This window comes from Sciurus carolinensis, chromosome 17, assembly GCF_902686445.1.
Source record: "Sciurus carolinensis chromosome 17, mSciCar1.2, whole genome shotgun sequence".
Taxonomy (NCBI): Eukaryota; Metazoa; Chordata; class Mammalia; order Rodentia; family Sciuridae; genus Sciurus; species Sciurus carolinensis.
In genome coordinates this window covers 344,888-355,591 of record NC_062229.1, presented here as the reverse complement: position 1 = coordinate 355,591, position 10,704 = coordinate 344,888, and the positions used below count along the sequence as shown (strand labels likewise).

The 10,704-nt window shown below is 57.4% G+C and overlaps 1 long non-coding RNA gene across 1 annotated transcript; it reads left to right on the top strand.

The window, feature by feature from the left end:
- The first annotated feature begins 3,459 nt into the window (after positions 1-3,459).
- On the top strand, positions 3,460-7,991 carry LOC124968755 (uncharacterized). Its single transcript, XR_007105837.1, has 3 exons — positions 3,460-6,539; positions 6,769-7,009; positions 7,867-7,991. It is a non-coding gene; the product is annotated as an uncharacterized LOC124968755 (long non-coding RNA).
- The last annotated feature ends 2,713 nt before the right edge of the window (positions 7,992-10,704 follow it).

Genomic DNA, 10,704 nt, shown 5'->3' with positions numbered 1-10,704 from the left:
CGCCGCACGCCCCGCCGCGAGACACGCCCCCTCGCGGCACGGACGTGCACGCCCGTTGGCAGCCGTGTTCGGCCCCGCCCCCTAGGTCAGCCCCCTGCACCGTGGCTGATTGGGCTGTTTGGATCCGGGCGGGCGCCGAAGCAGGGATTGGTCGGCGCTCGGCTCCGCCCAAGGGCGGAGACGACTCGCTCATTGGCCTGTGGAGGCGCCCGTCATGCGAAAGGAGGGCCGGGAAGTGGGTATGGGGAGGGCGAGACCGTATCTGTGACCTCCGAGGGGTTTGGGCCTGGGGTTGAAGGTTTCGGGCGCCAGCGGTGTTTGCTGAACCGTCGCGGGGTCGTGGCGGAGACCGCGGCGCTGGGGTCCAGGGTGGGGTGGGGAAGCCTGCCAGGACTCGTCCCCCGAGTTCCCCTTTGAAGAAGGATCAAAGGTCAAAAAGTAGCCCAAAGCTTCCAAGTCGGGGCACCGGCGGTGCGTCCAGAAGAGAGGTCGCCCCCAGCTGGGAACCCGCTTGGGGTCCTGAGGGGGTCTTTTGTATTTAGGGTTTTGTTTTTATTGCTGGGTACGGAGTCCAGTTTTGAGCACCCGCTCTGCCACTGAGCTACATCCCCAACCTTTGTCTATGGTGCAAATATTTAATACTGGTTTTGTTTTACTTTTACTTTTTCATGGTGCTGGGGTGGAACGCCAGGCCTGGCACATGCTTGACAAGCGCTGTACCACATGCTCCATCCCCAGCCCGGATACGTCTACCCAGGTCTGGCCCCTTTTGCCACATATGGAGCCTCATGATCCTCGTGTGGTGTCTTCTCCACACTGACGCAGAAGCTGCTGTGGACCAGCCCAGTGGCACACGCCTGTTATCCCAGCAACTTCGGAGGCTGGGGCAGGAGGGCGGCAAGTTGGAGGCCATCCTGGGCAATGTCTCAAAATAAAACGATCTGGTGTGTAGCTCAGTGGTAAGGCACCCCTGGGTCCTATCGCCAGTACCCACCCCCCAAAAAAAATTAACAGGAGGAGGAGTCGGAGAAGCACGCCCACTCTGGACGCAGGAAAGCACTGACGGGTTTGAGGTCTTGGTGGGGGCTGTGTGTGGATCAGGGCTGGGACCGACCTAGGAGAGGCTGGCTAGCCGGGGAGCATGGGCTTGAGCGGAGTGGAACTTGGCCCGAACTGGCTCATTACAGCGTGGGAGGCTTGGCTCCAGCGAGGCAGCCTGGAGGTGGTGGATCCTTAGAGGTGGGTTGTGGCAGGAAGTCCTTATGTCCCTGGGGGTGCTGCCCATGGTGGGCGGGGCTGAGGTGGTTCTTCTGGACCCCACTTAGTTTTCATGAGGCCAGGTTGTTAGAAAAGAGCAATACCAGCCTGGGCATTTAGCAAGATCCTGCCTCAAACTAAATGAAGTGTGCTGGAGTGTAACGGTGGTGGAGCCCGAGGTTCCCTCCCACAAAGTCCTCCTCCGACTCAGGCTTCCCTGTCTCCATTCACATGCACTCCTACCCTGAGGTGACCTGGGTCCTTGCCACATCCCACATGATGCTGTTTGGACTTGCAGCCTCCAAAACTGTGAGAGCAACAGGCTCTATAAGTCTCCTCACCTCAGTTGTTTCATGATAGTAGCAGAAAATGGGCTGATACAGATGACTTGCCAGGGCCATGAGGAAGCCATAGAAAGGGCTGGATCTGTGGGTAAGTTCTGTGGGTTATCTTTTCTTCCAGTTAGATTTATGTGTCTGTTTATGTTTGACTTACTGGAATGGAACTCAGGGCCTCCTGCCTGCTGGGCAAGCCCTCCACCACTGAGTCACACCTCCATCCTTTTTATTTTAAAACAGGGTCTCATCAAGTTGCTGAGGCTGGCCTTGAACTTGCCATCCTCCTGCCTCAGTCTCTCACATTGCTGGGATTACAGGTGTTCACCATGATGCTTAGCTAAGTGGATTAAGATTTTTTTTAATCCATTTGTTTGGTGTTTTAGTATTGGGAATTGAACCCAGGGGTGCTCTACCACTGAATGCACCCTGGCCCTTTTTATTTTGTGACAGGGTCTCACTAAGTTGTCCAGGCTGCCCTGGAACTTGCCATCCTCCTGCCTCAGCCTCCTAAGTGGCTGGGTGACAGGCATGGCTCTGCAGAGGTCATCTCACTCTCTCATAAAGTCACATGACAGTGTTGGGTCCACCTGGATAATTCAAAACAAACCCGGCCCCCCAAGACCCTAACTCAACCTCACCTCCTGTGTAAAGACCTTTTTCCCCAAATAAAGTCAGGGCACATGTTTCAGGAATTAGGACGTGGGCATGTCTCTCTCTGGGAGGGGCTGCCCTCCAGCCCAGTTCCACTGTGTATTGGCGCTACATTCTTTCCATCTCATGGGAGAAAACCCAGGGTTCAGAGAGGGCAACTCATTTTCCTAAGACCACACAGCCAGGAACTGGAAGAGCCAGAATTCAAACTAAAACAACCTGTCTCCCATGTTCCCACAAACACAATTTTTTTTTTACATGATTAGGATTAGTTTCCTAGCATGTTCTACAACTTCCTTCCATGTGTGTTCCTCCAAATTTTTAAAAATTTTTTATTTTACTTATTTATTTTTGGTATTGGGGATTAAACCCAGAGGCACTTTTAACCACTGAGCCACATCCCCAGCAACCCCCTTTTTAATTTTTTTTTTTTTGAAACAGGTGCTCACTAAGGTGCTGAGACTGGCTTTGAATTTGCAATCCTCCCACCTCAGCCTCCCAAGTTGCTGGGATTACAGGCTTACACGCACCTGGCTAAATCTCTCTCTCTTTTTTAATATGGTGTCATGTTACCTTGCCTGGGCTGGTCTTGAACACCTGGGTTCAAATGATCCTCCTGCCTCAGCCTCTGGAGTAACTCAGGAGACAGGCACTCACCCCAGCACCCCCACCCCCTCATCCAAATCTTCCCATTTAGTCCCCAACATATTTAAATGAACAGAGGAGACTTTTTATAATTCGGAGCTGAGCCCATGGGGTTTGGACCCAAGGTCGGTGAGATCCTTAAAACCATTTGCAAAATTGGGAGTAACAGTGCACATCTTGCTGAGAAGGGTCCACCAGGCTTTGGGGTTGTCAAAGGACCCCCCATCACAGGGTCCTTGGTGCAGTGCTGGGTGGGGGCACCCATCCACCCAGCTACACAGCAGAGAATGATCGTGTGTGTGGGCGCGCGCACACTGGGGATTGACACCAGGGTTTCAATCACGCTATGCCTGCAGTCTACCACTGAGCTGCACCACAGCCTCCTCCCAAATTCTTTGGAGAAAAATAATCATAAGCCAGGCATGGTGGTGCATGCCTCTAATCTCAGCTCAGCAACTTGGGCCCTGTGCAACTCAGTGAGACCCTGTATCTAAATAAAATATAAAAAAGAGCTGGGGATGTTGCTCAGTGGTTAAGCACCCTGGGTTCAATCCTTGGTACCAAAAAAAAAAAAAAAAAGAAGAAAGAATTACTATAAAATACTCTACCCATTAAAATGCAGCATTTCAGTCGAAATGGACAGCTGTCATCAAAACCAAAACAAACACAGCAGTTCACGCAACCAGAAATCAACAGCCTGCATTTCCTGTCTATTATGGAAACTGAATTTCTCATGAAAGAGCTCCAGTGCAGAATCCTAGGGTCCGTTCCTTCCACTGGGGGACATTCAGGAGAAAACTACATCAGCCCCGGACAGTCTCTCCCAGGAACCAGAAGAGGAAGCCGGACTTCCCAGCCCATTCCATCTGGTGATTTTCCAGGCTGACCACTGACCTGCACCCACCAGCACTTGGGGGCTGCATTTGACCAGCCCTCCTCGTCATTTCCTCGGTTGCCCCACTGAGATGTGTGCAAGGGTGGACTGCACGCTGGGCTTCAGAGGCTCGGTATGGGGGCCTTGGTGTAACACAGCACTTGCCTGCAGTGCCTGAGGCCCTGGTTCCAACCCCAGCACCCACCAGCCTGGCTTGTGGGTGCTGGGACAGGTCACAGGCAGGAGACCCAGGCTACTACCAGGGCCCAGCTGATTCTCCCGGGCGCAGGGGGTGTAACAGCTGGGAGGCCCCCACTGCAACCTCCGCGACCCAGGCCCGCCACCCATTTCTTCCTGCAGGCCGCAGCCTTCCACCCTCTGCTGCAGACCCTCTCCCTCTGACCATGCCCCACAGGGACCCCAGAGCAGCCTGCAAGGTAGGAGCTCAGTTCCATCTCTACCCCAGACCCCCTCCGTACCCCTCAGAGGGCTTCCCCTTCCCCCAGCTCTGATGCCAGCCCTCCCACCCCATGGAGAACCACCCCCACATCTTCCAGGCCTCTGCTCTGCAGACAAGTGTCCTGCGTCCCCTGCCCGTCTGGGGACCTGGACCCCAGAACACTCCCTCTCTGTGGGCCCACCTCTGCCCCTCTGCGGCAGAACCAGGTCAGGCTCGCCCCCTTGCCCCCCACAGCAGCCAGAGGGGCTGACCCTAAATGAGGTCAGCCAGTCCGCAGTCCCACACACCCCATCCAGATTAAGATGCCCTGAAAACGGGGCCAGCTGCCTGTGTGGAACTCTGAGGCCACTAGGGGGCGAGTGTGCACCATAGACTCTCCCCAACGGGGTCCCCGCCCCCAGCCGCCCTCCGAAAGACCCGGGATTCTCCCACTCTGTTGGACTTACCTTGTCACAGATGGGGCAGCGATGCCAGCCTGGCACCCCCACGTCACTGTACTTCACTCCTGGGCTCTGCAAGCACTGGGCCCTGCAGGGTGCTGAGCAATGTCCCTGTGCCCACCCACTGCTGCCAGGAGCTCCCTCCTCGCCACAGCCATGCAAGTCCCCAGGCGTGGCCCAGAGTCCTGGGGGGCAGGATCGTCCCCCCAGGTGAGACCGAGTGGGCAGGAGACCCAGCTTGGGTACTTGGGGATAAGGACAGTTGCCCCAGGTCCCCGCGCTGGCCTTCTGTGAGAAGCCTGGGCCCAGCCTGGCACCCCTCTGCCCCCTGCTTTGCAGCTCCCAGACCTGTGAGCTGGTCCTCGTTTGGGAAAAGGGTCTTCACAGGTGTGGCCAGTCGAGGCCAGGGTCTGGGATGAGACCATCCTGGGTTGCTGAGGTGGCCCCAAACCCATGGAGTCGACAGAGGAACGGCTGGGTGCCGTCCGAGGCCCGGGGGCCATGAGGAGAGGCAGGAAGGAGGCCCCACAGTCGGCAGGACTGGACACTGACCCCCCAGGACGGGGAGAGGAGAGCTCTGGTCTTTGAAGTCCCAGGTTGTGGTCACTTGTCACAGCAGCCCTGGAAATTAATGCAGGATACTGAGAATTATTTATGACAAAAAAATCCATGCTGACAGCGAATGGTTTTAAGAATCTTGACAAAAGGGCAGCGCTATCCCGGTCAAGACAGACCACGTTCCGTCACCTTCACCAGCTCCCCGCACCCCGGGGCGCAGCTCTCCTCACACCCGGGTCTTCTGGAGCACGGCCCTGCACCTCTGGTTCACACCCCAGTCCTTTTTATTTTTTATTTGGAGACCAGGCCTCGCTAGCTGCCCAGGCTGGCCTGGAACTCAGCACCCTCCTGCCTCAGCCTCCACGCTTGCCCGCCCAGCCTTGCACCCACAGGGCCACGTCCTGTCTCTGGACTCCTGTCCTGGACCCTCCTGACACAGAGCACACCCTGTGGTCCGTGTGTCTGGCTCTCGGATCCGCCCACGCTGCAGCTGTGTCACCTCGCTCCTAACCTGGCTGAGGTAAGGTGCACAGACCGCTGTGTGTATCTGTCCATCTGCTGGTGGGCGCTTGGGCTGTCCCACCTTTGGGCTACTGTGGCTTCTGCACTGTGACGGTGTGTCCAGAGGATGAGGCGTGCAGGAGAGGGGTGCTGGGCTCCGGTGCGCCTTTGACTCGCCTTCTGGAACCAGCCGATGCGTCCTAGTCCAGGCCTCAGCACCACAGAGAGAACCCGCCAATTCTGGACTGCGGGGAACAACATGGGTAAAAACCACGGGAAAAGCGAGGGGCTCGGAGGCTGACGCAGGAGCAGACACGGGGGGCGCTGTGGCCCGTCTCCACCCTGCCCACCGCTGCTGGAGCACGCGGGACTTCTGGGCTCAGCGGCCATGGTGGAAGTGCCCGCGGGAGGGAAGGGTTCTGTTTAAGCTCAAAGCCGGGCTGGGGTGTCGCTCAGTCGCGCGCTTACCCAGCACAAGCCGGGCCTGAATTCCAACCCCAGCTCTGCACCCCAAAACCGCAGACAGCCAGACTGCCCACTGGTAGACGAACAGCCTGGCCCATCCGGGTAACAGAATGCCACTCAGCCTCCAGCAGGAGCGAGGCGCCACGCTGTCCTGTGCATGGACCCGAGGACGGGCGCACAGCCACCTGAGCTGCCCGGCAGGACCGGGCTGCAGGAGCCGCCCACAGGAGGTCCTGTAGCCCTGGGAGCCACAGAGGCGGGAGGCGGCTCCGTGGGAGCCAGGCTGGGAACCAGTGTTCCACCGGACAGAGCATCAATTCAGGAAGATGAGAGCACTCTGCATATGGATGGTAAGGGCGGCCGCACAGCCCTCTGCAAGTGCTTGACACCACTGATTATACGCTTAGACGTGGTTGAGATGGTAGACCTTATAGGTTGTGTGTTGTGTATGTTTTACACAATAAAAATGTGTGAAAAGTATTTATGTATTTAATTAAAAGTGAAAGAGGATGAATATCTTTCTGTGGCTCTGCCCCATCCCAGGGCGGCCTCAGGCTCACCTCTGTTGTCCCACCGCAGGACCTTTGCACATGCTGTGCCCTGGGCTGGACCTGCCCTTACCACTCTGACATGGTGCAGCCCTGCCCAGCTTGTTTCCAGCATCAGTGTCAGCTCCTCGTAGAGAGGTGGAGCCCACACTCCCGAGCCAGCTGGACTGGTACATTCCTGGGGCAGAAGTGTCTCCCTTGCTCACAACTGAGCGCCCAGGACCAGTGCCTACTGGTCGCACTGTGAGCAGCAGAGACTGGTGAACAAATGAGTGAGTGTGTATGTTCAGGGTGGCCATCAAGAGAGGGTCCAGGTTGCTGGGCTAGGACTTGATCGGATCCCTGGGCCACTCCTTCTCACCCAGTGTCCATGGAAGGGGCCAGACAGATGGTCAGCCTCATGGGAGCCTGAGGGGCTCTTGCAGGGGTCCTGGGAGCTACTCCTCCCATCCCAGGCCCTGTCTCCTGAGCCCCCAGCTACATCTGCCCCAACCTGAATGGCAGAGTGAGGTGAGGGGCAGCCTTGCCCCAGGAGCAAAGCCCCTCTGCACCATCGGCCTCCTGCTCAGATGGGCCTTGGGGTGCAGTGGACAGCTGGACACACCACGGACACTCCAGAGCTGTCACCACTGCGTTCAAGTCCCCTTTCTACCCGTGGGGAAATCGACCCTCAGGGCAGGGTCGGGTGGGCCCAGGGACCACCATGCAGGTGTGCCGGGCCCCGGGCCAAGGCGTTGGTGCTGGTCTTGGTGTCCAGCCTCCACCCTGGCTTGTGCTTCCCTCGCCAGGGCTCTGCCTCGGGCCTCTGCACTCAGCTGCTTCAGCCAAGAGCCTGTGGCCCCTCTGTCTCTCACTGGGGGTGTGGCCAAGTCCACACCTCTCAGAGTGACCTTCCTGGCCAAGCCCCTCCCAACCCCACTCCGTCCCCCCGGAGGTGGCCTGGGGGGCTCTGCGGTGGAGGCCAGGGGCACGTCACGTGGAATCCCACACACCTGGTGCTGCCTCTGCCTCCCGCTCATGCTGCCTCCTGGAGGGTGGCGGAGTGCCAGTGTGGACACGGATGACCTCCTGCCATTGCTTTGGCCCCTGACTAAGGTCCTTCCTTGCTCTTCCTGTCCTCATTCCACAGAGGTGGCTATGGGGACCTGCAGCCATGGGAGCAGGGGTCAGCCAGCAAGCCTCCTCCCAGATGCGCTGGAGACAGATCATGCTGAGCCACAGCAGAGACTTGGGGCTTCCCTGTGACTCAAAGGCAAGCAGGGGTGACGTAAAGGGACGGTGTGCTGTGAGCGCTGGTCGGGGTGGACTCCGGCGTGGACCCCTGACATGTGTCTCTCTCCTCCCTCTTCTGCAGGCTGGGACGTGGCAGCGCTGTGCAGGCGTGCCCCGGGGCAGCCCCAGCCTTCTCAAATACTGCCCACGCCGCTCGAAACACTGCTGCCCTTGATACTTCTCACACCCACCCTCCAGGTACAGTCCTGCACAGCTGCAGGCGGGTCTGAGGGTGGTCGGCCAGCAGGATTTCATCACAGGCTGGCCAAGTGGAGGCGGCTCTGCTCTGCTAACCCTCTAGCACGTGGGCTCTGTCCATGGCTGTGTTGGTCACAGGCCTGAGGGGTCCCCGTGGCCACCCCACCCCGGGGTCAAAATGATCAGGCCATGTTGCCTAGGTTGCACTCCTAGGTTGCCAGCTGGAGCATCCACCCTCCACCATCCACCCTCCACCATCCACCCTCCACCATCCACCTCCACCCTCCACCTCCACCATCCACCATCCACCTCCACCATCCACCCTCCACCTCCACCCTCCACCCTCCACCCTCCACCCTCCACCCTCCACCTCCACCATCCACCTCCACCATCCACCCTCCACCTCCACCCTCCACCCTCCACCCTCCACCTCCACCCTCCACCTCCACCATCCACCATCCACCATCCATCCTCCACCTCCACCCTCCACCCTCCACCATCCACCCTCCACCTCCACCTCCACCTCCACCATCCACCATCCACCATCCACCTCCACCATCCACCTCCACCATCCACCATCCACCATCCACCATCCACCTCCACCTCCACCATCCACCATCCACCATCCACCATCCACCATCCACCATCCACCATCCACCTCCACCTCCACCATCCACCATCCACCATCCACCATCCACCATCCACCATCCACCATCCACCTCCACCATCCACCATCCACCATCCACCATCCACCTCCACCTCCACCATCCACCATCCACCATCCACCATCCACCATCCACCTCCACCATCCACCATCCACCATCCACCATCCACCTCCACCTCCACCCTCCACCCTCCACCTCCACATCCACCCTCCACCTCCACCCTCCACCCTCCACCCTCCACCATCCACCCTCCACCTCCACCCTCCACCCTCCACCTCCACCCTCCACCCTCCACCCTCCACCATCCACCCTCCACCTCCACCTCCACCATCCACCATCCACCCTCCACCTCCACCTCCACCTCCACCTTCCACCATCCACCATCCACCCTCCACCATCCACCTCCACCATACACCCACCCGAGCGTCACCTCCTGCCTGTGTTCTTTAGTTGCTACTGTATCCCACTCAGGCATCCTCTGGTGTCTACAGACATTGCTGCACCCCAGCCCCACCGTGATGAGCAGGCAGCCTGCCTGGATAGCGTCCCTCTGCCAGGAGCTGTTTCCATCAGGTCCCACCACACCTCATCTACTGGGTTGTCTGACTCCCCACAACCATCTGACCTCAGCCTGGCCCACCAGGCATTCCATTACCTGCTCACAGCCATGGGTGCAACCAGGGCTGGTGCCGAGGTAGACCTGCCGGTGCCAGGGGTGTGCTGTGCTGCTCGCTGCATCCCGGCCTCTACCCGCCTTTTTTTATTTTTTTAAATATTTTTTGGATGTTGATAGACCTTTATTCTATTCACTTATTTTTATGTGCTGCTGAGGATTGAACCCACTGCTTTGCACGTGCTAGGCAGGTGCTTCCCCCTGAGCCCCAGCCCAGCCCCCATCTTATTTTTTTATCATTTTTTCTTTATTTTGTTTCGAGACAGGGTCTCAGTTGCCCAGGCTGGACTCAAACTTGCCAACCTCCTGCCTCAGCCTCCCAGGATGCTGTAACCACAGGCGTGTGTTGCCTGAGCGGCATATTCTCAGACGAGCTGCGCCAGCAGTCCCGAGAGCACCGTGCAGGTGCCGTCCCCGGCTCGGCCGCTGTTCCTCATAAGGAGCCACTTTGCTGTCTCTGTGACTGTCCGTCCTTCATTCAGACTCTCAGTCTCCCGCTGAGGTGCCACTAGGACCTGCACCACTCAGGTGCCTGTCTGCTCGGGCTTCTCAGGGCTGGAGCTGAGGCTCCGATGCTGCTGGTTGCTGGGGAACCTGGCTGCTTGGGGCCCGTTGCTCCTGGTCAGACCGGGTGGGTGTGTCTGCTTCCCTGCCTCCCTTCCCTGGCTGAAGGGGTCCCTTCACTGCGGGTGGGCGCCGAGGTTGCCCACCTTTTTATTTTTTTCCTTTTAATCCATCTCTTTTTTTATTAAAAATTTTAAAAATGTTTACAGACTGTACTTTGATTCTTTGTACACAAATGGGAACTTCTATTCATTTCTATGGTTGTATACGATGTAGACTCACACCCTTCATGTAATCATACATAGGGTAATACTGTCCGTTTCATTCTACCGTCTTTCCATCCCCCACCCCTTCTCACCCCATTTTCCTCTACACATCCAAAGTTCCTTCATTCTTCTCTTCGCCTCTTCCCCGCCGCCCCTCTTGTTATATATCGTCATCCACTTATCAGAGAAAACATTCAGCCTTTGGTTTTTCGGACTTGGCTCATTTCACTTAGCATGATATTTTCCACCTTCATCCATTTACCAGCAAATGTCATAATTTTATTTTTCTTTATGGCTGAGTAATATTCCATTGTGTATATATACCATGG